We start from the raw sequence: 9,667 nt of genomic DNA on the forward strand, positions 1-9,667 counted from the left end.
TATGCAAGAAGAGCTTTAACAGTTCGAGCTGAACAATGTATGGGAACTGGTCAAGCGTCCTGATCCTCACAAGCACAATATCATAGGCACAAAATGGATCTATCGCAACAAACAAGATGCGCATGGTCAAGTTGTCAGAAACAAGGCTCGTCTCATTGCTCAAGGATATACTCAAGTTGAAGGAATTGACTTCGATGGAACATTCGCACTGGTGGCTAGACTTGAAGCCATTCGCATTCTGCTAGCCTATGCCAACCGTCACAACATCCTCGGATGTTAAGAGTGCGTTTCTCAATGGCAAGATTGAAGAAGAAGTGTATGTTGCACAACCACCTGGCTTTGAAGATCCAAAACATCCTAATATGGTTTACAAGCTCAACAAGGCACTGTATGGCCTAAAACAAGCCCCTCATGCTTGGTATGACACACTCAAAGACTTCCTGAAGAGCAAAGGCTTCAAACCTGGTTCCCTAGATCCTACACTCTTCACGAAGACATATGATGGTGAACTATTTGTATGCCAAATCTATGTGGATGTCAATATCTTTAGCTGCACTGACAAAAGATACAGTGATGAGTTTGAACACATGATGCAAGAGCAATATCAGATGTCCATGATGGGTGAGCTGAAGTTCTTCCTTGGTCTTCAAATCCGTTAGCAAAGCAACGGCATCTTCATATCTCAAGAGAAATACCTCAAAGATTGCCTGAAGAAGTTTGCAATGCACGACGCCAATGCCAACCAAAAGTCATTTGGGACCCGACGACAATGGTAAAGAGTTCGATCAAAACGTATACCGCTCCATGATTGGTTCTTTACTCTATTTGTGTGCATCTAGGCCAGATATCATGCTTAGTGTTTGCATGTGTGCCCGATTCCAAGCGGCACCAAAGGAGTCGCATTACTTAGCTGTGAAGTGAATTCTTTGATATTTGGCTTACACCCCAACACTAGGATCATGGTATCCAAAGGGCTCAGAGTTTGATCTAGTTGGATTCTCAGATGTTGGCTATGCTGGTGACAAGGTTGATCTCAAGTCTACGTCAGGCACATGTCACTTTCTTGGATGATCTCTTGTCTGTTTGTCTTCAAAGAAGAAGAATTGTGTGTCACTCTCCACTTCTGAATCTGAATACATTGTTGCTAGATCTTGCTGCCCTCAACTTCTGTGGATGAAGCAAACTCTCAAGGACTATGGCATCCATCTGAATGAAACCTACTGCGACAATGAAAGCTCTATCAAGATTTCCAACAACCCAGTTCAGCATTCGAAAACAAAGCACATTCAAATCCGTCATCACTTTCTCAGAGATCATGTCATGAAGGAAGATATTGACATCATTCACATCAACACTAAAGAGCAATTGGCAGATATCTTCACAAAGCCCTTGGATGAGAAAAGGTTTTGCAAGTTGCGGTGTGAGGTAAATATCTTAGAATCCTTGAACCTCCTATAGTTGGACATACATCCTGACACTTATGCATGAGATGAATTAGATGTGCAACACACGAAGTAACGTATATCTTCAAATAATGAAGACATACATTCTAAGTGTGAAAACATTAATGCGGAAATTGACTTTGGAGCGCCATGATAATTGTGTGCCGTGTCTGGGTCTAATACTTCCTATACGGTGGGTAACGCCACCACCAAACTCTTGTTTGAAGTGTTTTCAATTGGTGTCACACTTGCATAATCTTCACATTTTGTTTTGTCTTCAACATTGTTTTGACTTCATGTTTATCTTCACAATGTTGATTTGGTATCATATTGATATATACTTATATTGGTGTTCTGTCCTCTACAACATTCACTTATAGCTATGTCTTCATGTTTGAATCTTTTCACCTAAGTGAATGTGATCAGACCCTAACCTCTTCTATGCTTCTACCCCAAATTCTATCTATCCAAATCATATGCATTATATTGAAACTGTCAAATGTCTTCTCTACGTCCTTGTCCGCAGAAGATAGAGAGACAAACATTGAATCTATTTTGAATGCTATATCCTTATTGCTTGAACCCCGGAGAAGCCGGAACGACCACCCGACAATCCAGGCATGCCTGGTGATACGTCTCCAACGTATCTATAATTTTTGATTGCTCCATGCTATTATATTATCTATTTTGGATGTTAATGGGCTTTATTTTACACTTTTATATCATTTTTGGGACTAACCTACTAACCGAAGGCCCAGCCGAAATTGCTATTTTTTTGCCTATTTTAGGGTTTCGAAGAAAAGGAATATCAAACGGAGTCCAACCGGAATGAAACCTTCGGGAACGTGATTTTGTCAACAAACGTGATCCAGGAGACTTGGAGTGGCCGTCAAGAAACAAGGGAGGAAGGCACGAGGCAGGGGGCGCGCCTACCCCCACTACAAACAAAGAGACATCCGTGACATTTTGGGCCGAACGGAATTTTTTTCTGTCATACATATGACACTTCTATGACGATATTGTGACAAAACCCGGTATCATAATAGATGTGGTGGGCTCCTACTTCTATGACAAAAAATCATGACAGGAAATGGGCTTTTCATCCTGGGCGGGCTGGAGACGCAACTGCATGACATTCTTTGGGTCGTCCATGACGGAAAAAACCGTGGTAGAAGCGAGGGGGAGGAAAATTTTGGGGAGTTCCCGGTTACGGTGGGAGGTCGGGGGCCGAGCGATGCGTGTTTCTCTCGTACAGGTATGCGCGTGTGCGAGGCGTTAGCTCTAACTGAACCCGATCGATTGCACTGTAGGCTACGCGTTACTGAACCCGAGCAATCGATCGATGGCTGTTAATTGAACCAGGTCGAGCGATTCCTTCGCTACTGCTGCTAACTGAAGTCGATCGATTGGATGAACAGTGAGCGCTGTGGGGGGGTGGATGAACTGTGAACGGTGGCATTGCCTCTGGATGAACAGGACCCTGTGGTGTGGAGGGCTGGATGAACAGTAGACGGTGGAGGGGTGCCCGTGGAGGGGTGGCTGAACAGGACCCGTTGGTGTGGAGGGCTGGATGAATAGTAGACGGTGGAGGGGTGCCCGTGGAGGGGTGGTTGAACAGTAGCCGGTGGAGTAGCACGGTGGAGGCTGGATGAACAGGAGCCCGTGGAGGCTGGACGAGGTCGACGGTAGCCCGTGGATGTTGGAGGAGGTCGACGGTAGCCCATGGAGGCTGGAGGATGTCGACAGTGGAGATGAACAGTATCCCGTGGAGTCCTGTTTTGCGGTACGCCACACCCCTCCCGATGAACAGGACCCCCGTTTCAACTGTAGGACGTATGTTTCGTCCATTTTGCGGTACGCCACACCCCTCCCGATCAACAGGACCCCCATTTCGACCGTATGAGGTCCGTTTTGTCCGTTTTGCGGTACGCCACACCCCTCCCGATCAACTGGACCCCCGTTTCGACCGTAGGATGTCCGTTTACTCCGTTTTGTGGTACGCCACACTCCTCCCGATCAACAGGACCCCATTCCAAACATAGGAGGTCTGTTTCCTCCGTTTTGCGGTAGGCCACGCCTCGTTTCCATTGCCTGTTCCGTCCAAGCCTTGCCGATGAACACGACCACACATTCCGTTCCGACCCAGCCGGTTGGCTCCCACGCATTCCATTGCCTCTCGATGAACACGACGCATTTCGTTGCCTTCCCATGAACACCACGCATCCCGTTGCCTCCCAATGAACACGACACACGACGACGATGCTGTTTCTCCGTTCCGACCCGGCCATGTACACGAGCCCTGGCCGTACGTATGCGCGAGTAGGCGTTCGGGACCCCGCCCGTATGTACACGTACGTGGCCGTATTTTCTTTCTTGCACCCTGGCCGTTGTATGTACGTGTACATGCTACGTGCGGGCCTCTACTATGACACATGCGTGCCTCTACTATGACATGTGCGTGCCTCTACTATGACATGTGCGTGCCTCTACATCGACCAGTATGTACGTACATGTTCGCGAACAGAATGACAGCGCTACGTACGCTTCGACCAGGTGGGTCCCGACTGTCAGGCACTTCCTTGCCTGCGAAGATGTAGCTGGTGGGTCCCAGCAGTCAGGGGGCGAATTGTTTTTTTGCCTGGACGCACTTCTTGTGTGCGAAGATGTAGCCGGTAGGTCCCAGCAGTCAAGGGGGCAATTCGTTTTTTTTCGGACGCACTTCCTTGCGTGCGAAGGTGTAGCTGGTGGGTCCCAGCAGTCAGGGGGCGAATCGTTTTTTTGCCCGGACGCACTTCCTTGCATGTGAAGCTAAAGCTGGTGGGTCCCAGCAGTCAGGGGGAAACGTTTTTTCTGCGAAATACAATGGCCCGTCCAGTGGGTCCCAGCTGTCAAGTGGAGGAATCATTATTTTCCACGTAATAAGGAGGCACTTCCTTGCTGCGGCCGTGGACCCAGCTGTCAGCCTCTCCACGTACAGTCCACGTCCGATGGAAGTCGTTCCTTGACCACGTTGACCAGGCCGTGCCGAGAGCACGATGGCGGTGGACGACGGCGAGGCCTAGGAAGGGGACGATGCGGAGCCGGGGAAGACGCGGCAGTGGAAGGCCACGTGGAGAGGAGTATGAGGGTTCACTAGTTCGGCTGCGGTGTGAGGCTGCCGTCGCCGCAGGGCCTGGCCAGCGGTGGGAATAGTAGGGGCAGTGAGGCCTCCGCGGCAGCACAGCCGGCCACGGGAGGCAGGAGCATGCGGCACGACCGGTGCTGCTTTGGGCGGCTGGAGCAAGAAGACCAGAGGTTGAAGAAGCACTACGGCCGTTGGATGGACATCGTACGGTCATTGAAGCTAGAATCGTTCATATTGAGTAAGTTGACAAAGCCCTCCGTCCCCGTCAACTTAGTTGGCCCACAAGTCATCCTCCCACTATGGTGGGTCCGAGCTAGCAGGGGGTATTCATTTTTTTGTGCGTAATAAGGAGGCACTTCCTTGCGTGCGAAGATATAGCTGGTGGGTCCGACATGTCAGCGGGGGGAACGTTTTTTTCGCGAAATACAGAGGCCCTTCCGGTGGGTCCCAGCTGTCAGGTGGAGGAATCATTATTTTTCGCGTACAGTGCATGGCCGATGGATGTTGTTCGTTGACCACGTTGACCAGGCCACGCCGAGAGCACCATGGTGGTGGACGACGGCGAGGCCTAGGAAGGGAACGACATGGAACTGGGGAAGACTCGGCAATGGTTTCCCATGCGGTGGGGAGTACGAGGGTATACTGGTCCAGCTTCCGTCGCCGGAAAATAACAGGAGGTGTGGCCTGGCCAGCAATGAAGTAGGGTGTGGCGGTGCGGCCTGTGCGGCAGCACAACGGGCCACGGGAGGCGGGAGTAGGCAGTCCCACCTGAGCTGGTTTGGGCGGCTGGAGCAAGAAGATCAGATATTGAAGAAGCAGCACGGTCGTTGGATTAACATCCAACGGTCACTGCTGCTAGAATCGTTTGTCGACTAAGTTGACAAAGCCAAAGTACACGTCAACGTAATAGACCCACAAGTCAGCCTCCAAATCTGTCCCAAACAGCATACAGCCTGAAATTTCTAGCCAGATTCAAATTAATTTTAAATCTAAATATACCTTAATTTAAATTCAATGAAATTTTACCCGCACAAAAACAATGAAATTTAAAATATCAAAATCCGACAGAAAACAGTATTTTGGAACTAATTGCCTGTTTGCTGTATTTTTTCATTTTATAGCCCATTTCTTATTACTTATAGCTCATTTTTATTACTTATAGCCCATTTTCTAGGCAAAATGCATCCCTCCTCGTCTTGAAAGATTTCCGGCCCACCGGGGCGTAGAAAAGCAAGTAGGCCTACGTTGGTTATTCTGCAAACCAAAATAGCTGGCTAGCCATTTTCAGTAAGGAAAAAAACAAACTGGGCTAGTCATGTGCTAAACATATGAAATAAAAGCCTGGGCTAGACGGGCCACGGGTCCCAAAAAACAAAAATTACTGCGTGCGCTGCTGGGTCCCTACTGTCATCCTCACCATGTACAGTCATCTCCTTATTCCTCTCGGTTGTTGACCATGTTGACAACACCAGAGGGCAGCACCACGGCGAGCAAACCAAGGTGGAGGACGATGGAGAGGCCTCGGATGGGAACGAACAGGAGCCGGGGAAGATCACAGCCAGCCGTGGGAGGTGGGAGCAGGCGGTCCCGCCGGCGCTGGTTTGGCTTTCGTGGCTCGAGGAAGAAGAGACTGAAGAAACGCGACAGACATTGAATGTCAATCCAACGGTTAAGGTTGGCACAATCATTTGTTGACTAAGCGGACACCAAGTAGCATACTTTTTTATATATAGGAAGAAAACTATGAGGAAAATGTGTTCGTCTGTCGTCCTCCTCACAGGGAACGTTTGCCACATAAGTGACTAGCACCCTTGGTTTTCAACCGAGAGGTCTTGGGTTCGAGTCCCAGGAACTCTCAATTTTTTCCTCCTTCCTTCCTCGCAAAAAAAGGGAAAGAAAATCATAGACTTGGGAAGGCGTACAGAACAAGCTAGTGTACCAGTAAAGAGAGGTTGTCGAGTTTTAGAAAAAAGAAAGACGTGCTCCTGTAGCTAGTTCAAATCCAAACCTAGACTATGACTATATATGGTGCTATGCTGCTCTGCAAGTAATGAAACTGACATATCCAACGTTCGCTTCTCCTCTTCCCTACTTACTCTGCCTAGCATCAGAAGCTCTGGCCGCAGCAACCATGTCCGCTGGCTGCTCGTCCACCTGCTCTTCAGCAGGCAACAACCAGATATGCACAAAGTCGCCACTCGTACCATTGCCTGTGGGTCTCATCACACCCCCATCGGCACGCGCACCACAGCCGATTGCTCATCGCAACCCGCTGCCATTGGTGTGGTGCCACTGCTACAAATCACGCAGAGTCATCCGTCGCGTCTCAACCGCAATCCGCAACCCTGGCCGAGTGTTCTACAAATGCCCGAATCATGGGGTAATAATATGTTTAAGTGTTGTTCTGCTGCTTTCAGTTGCTGATTTTTTTAATAGTTTGGTTGATGATCTTCCAATTTGATTCATGCAGAAAAGGGAAGACTCGTGTGATTTGTATTTCTGGGAAGTTGCTGATGTGGGGAATGCAACTACGCTGATTATTTGGTTAGCCGAGGAATCCCAATACCAGCAGGTTGGATTATTGGACAAGTAACTGAAGGAATGGCAAAAGAGGAAGATGCAGAGCAGAAGGTTAAAGATGCAGTTCCTCTGATCATGGCCAAGCAACAGCTGCTGAACGGCCTTGACAGCAAGGAGGAGATGAAAGAGCTTGTGAAGATAATGGGAAAAATCGATGTGCTCTATAGGATGATTGTCTCTTTATTTGTAGTGTATGTAGCACTCGTGATGTGTAGCTGGCTGGGCGTAGTATTGTGAACATCTAATGATTTCTATTAATGGAAATCAGGGTGTATCCCCTTTTTCTCATATAAATAAATAAATAGTAGAGGCCCTGTCGGGTCAGCTTTGTTCTCATTCGAAGACATTGAGAAAATTGCAGTCCAACAGCAAACTATGTCATCAAATTCAAGTTCCACAGCCAAATATGAGTACAACTAAACAACCATGTCATCATGTTTTAGTTGTCATACAATCACCAAACACAAATCAGCATACATAACAAGTGATGTTCTCACAGCAAAATACTAAACAACATGTTCATCAGGTTTCAGTTGTCATAGCAAACACAATTTCACATAATAGATTAAAAAACGACTTCTAACTGGAAAATACGACAAAAGCAATGTAATCATCATCCGCAGCAGCAGCGTCAACATCTTCGCCATGTGTATCAATCTTAATCGTAATTCCCCATGGTGTCATCTTCTTCTTCGTCCTCAACGTCCTCAAACGTTGGCTTCTTCTTGATCACCTCTTGTATGTCCACAACACGATAGACAATCTTTTCGCCGGCGTCATTGACGTGATGGTTCTCAAAGATATTAGGTACATCTGTGTTGTCTTGTACATCAGGAGCAGTGTAAGCATCATCTTGTTGTGCAACTTCATTAAATGAATTCCTCTGCTCAAACCTTTGCAATACTCTCTAGTCATCGCTACGTGCAAATGTGTCTTCCAAGAAAAATATCTGTGTTGCTTGATTTGCCAAAATAAAAAGCTCGTTGTTCTAGTACACCGCCTTGACATTGATGGATTTGAAATAATCATCAGCTCTAGGTTTTGCGATCTTGGAAAACAAATTATACCAACGACAGCACAGCAGAACCACACACCAATGATCCTCGAAACTGGAGATATACTGCAACTAAACAATGTCTGTTATGTTAGCATACATTTCAGTTGTCTCTTTGTCATACGTATCCGTGCTCATGATGGTACTGTTTTGTGTCTTCCTGCCTTCGTCTCGTGCAAGGGTGGTGTAGCGCACATCTCCAACAACGTAGGATTCATAATGTCTTACCCGAGTATCAGGACCCACTGCTAGTGAGTAAAGGGCATCATCAACTGCTTGCCCATCCTCCCGCATCTTATTAACCTATGGTTAGAAAATAGACAAGCTGATCATGTTATGTACTCAATATATTAAAAAACTGACAGTGCACTTCAAAAGCTTACATGGTCCTTGAACCATTTCGCAAATCTTGCCATAACCAATTTGTCAATGTTTCTTGGATTTTGCGGCAGTAACTCCTCTTTGTAGATGCTGCACAACATAGTGATCACGTCAAACATCTAAATATATAACAATGCTTTAGTAGATTACGATGTATAAGCTGCAGTACTGCACTTACTTGATATAAGGTAGTATCTCAGGACAGTTATTCAACACATACCAAACCATTTTGTCAAAATCTTTAGGTTTGTCCTCTTGTCGACTCCTCCCTGTAACTCGAACAGAATCATCGAAAACATTGAGCCTGGGATTGTCTTCACCCACCTCTTTACTAAGCTGATCTGTTGTTTCAATGTATTTTGAGCAGAATGTCAACGCTTCTGTAGCAATGTAGGCCTCTGCAATGTAACCCTCGGGTCTAGCTCTGTTCCTAACATAGTCCTTGCAAGTGCCTAGCCGCCTTTCAATAGGGTACATCCAGCCATACTGTACGGGACCTCTAAGTAGTGCCTCATCAGGTAGATGAACAGCCAAATGCACCATCACATCAAAGAAGGCTGGAGGATATATCTTCTTAAGGTCGCATAGAATAGTTGGTATCTTGTCTCTAAGACGCTCCAAAGCATCCATCCTGATATTCCTACTGCAAAGTTCCCTGAAGAATTGTCCCAACTCTGCAACTGCTCTGTATAAGTCAGGGCGGCCCAATCCTCTAAGGATAATAGGTAAAACCCTTTGAAGTAGGACGTGGTAGTCATGATTTTTGAACCCTTGTACCTTGTTTCCATCCACACTGACTCTCCTTTCAGGGCTGGAAGCAAATCCATGTGGGAATCTCACACGTGATAGGACCTCACAGAATTCTTTTCTTTTTACCTTGTCCAAGACGTACACAGCTGGTGCCATATCCCGTGGTTTACCTTCATCTTGCACCTGCAAATCCTTTCTGATACCCAGGTGTGTCAATTCAATCCTTGATTTTAAGGTATCTTTCGTCTTGCCTTCATTATTAAGAAGTGTGCCGATAATGCTGTCACATATATTTTTCTCGATGTGCATCACATCAAGATTATGCCGCAAATCCAA

This window comes from Triticum aestivum, chromosome 2A, assembly GCF_018294505.1.
Source record: "Triticum aestivum cultivar Chinese Spring chromosome 2A, IWGSC CS RefSeq v2.1, whole genome shotgun sequence".
NCBI lineage: Eukaryota > Viridiplantae > Streptophyta > Magnoliopsida > Poales > Poaceae > Triticum > Triticum aestivum.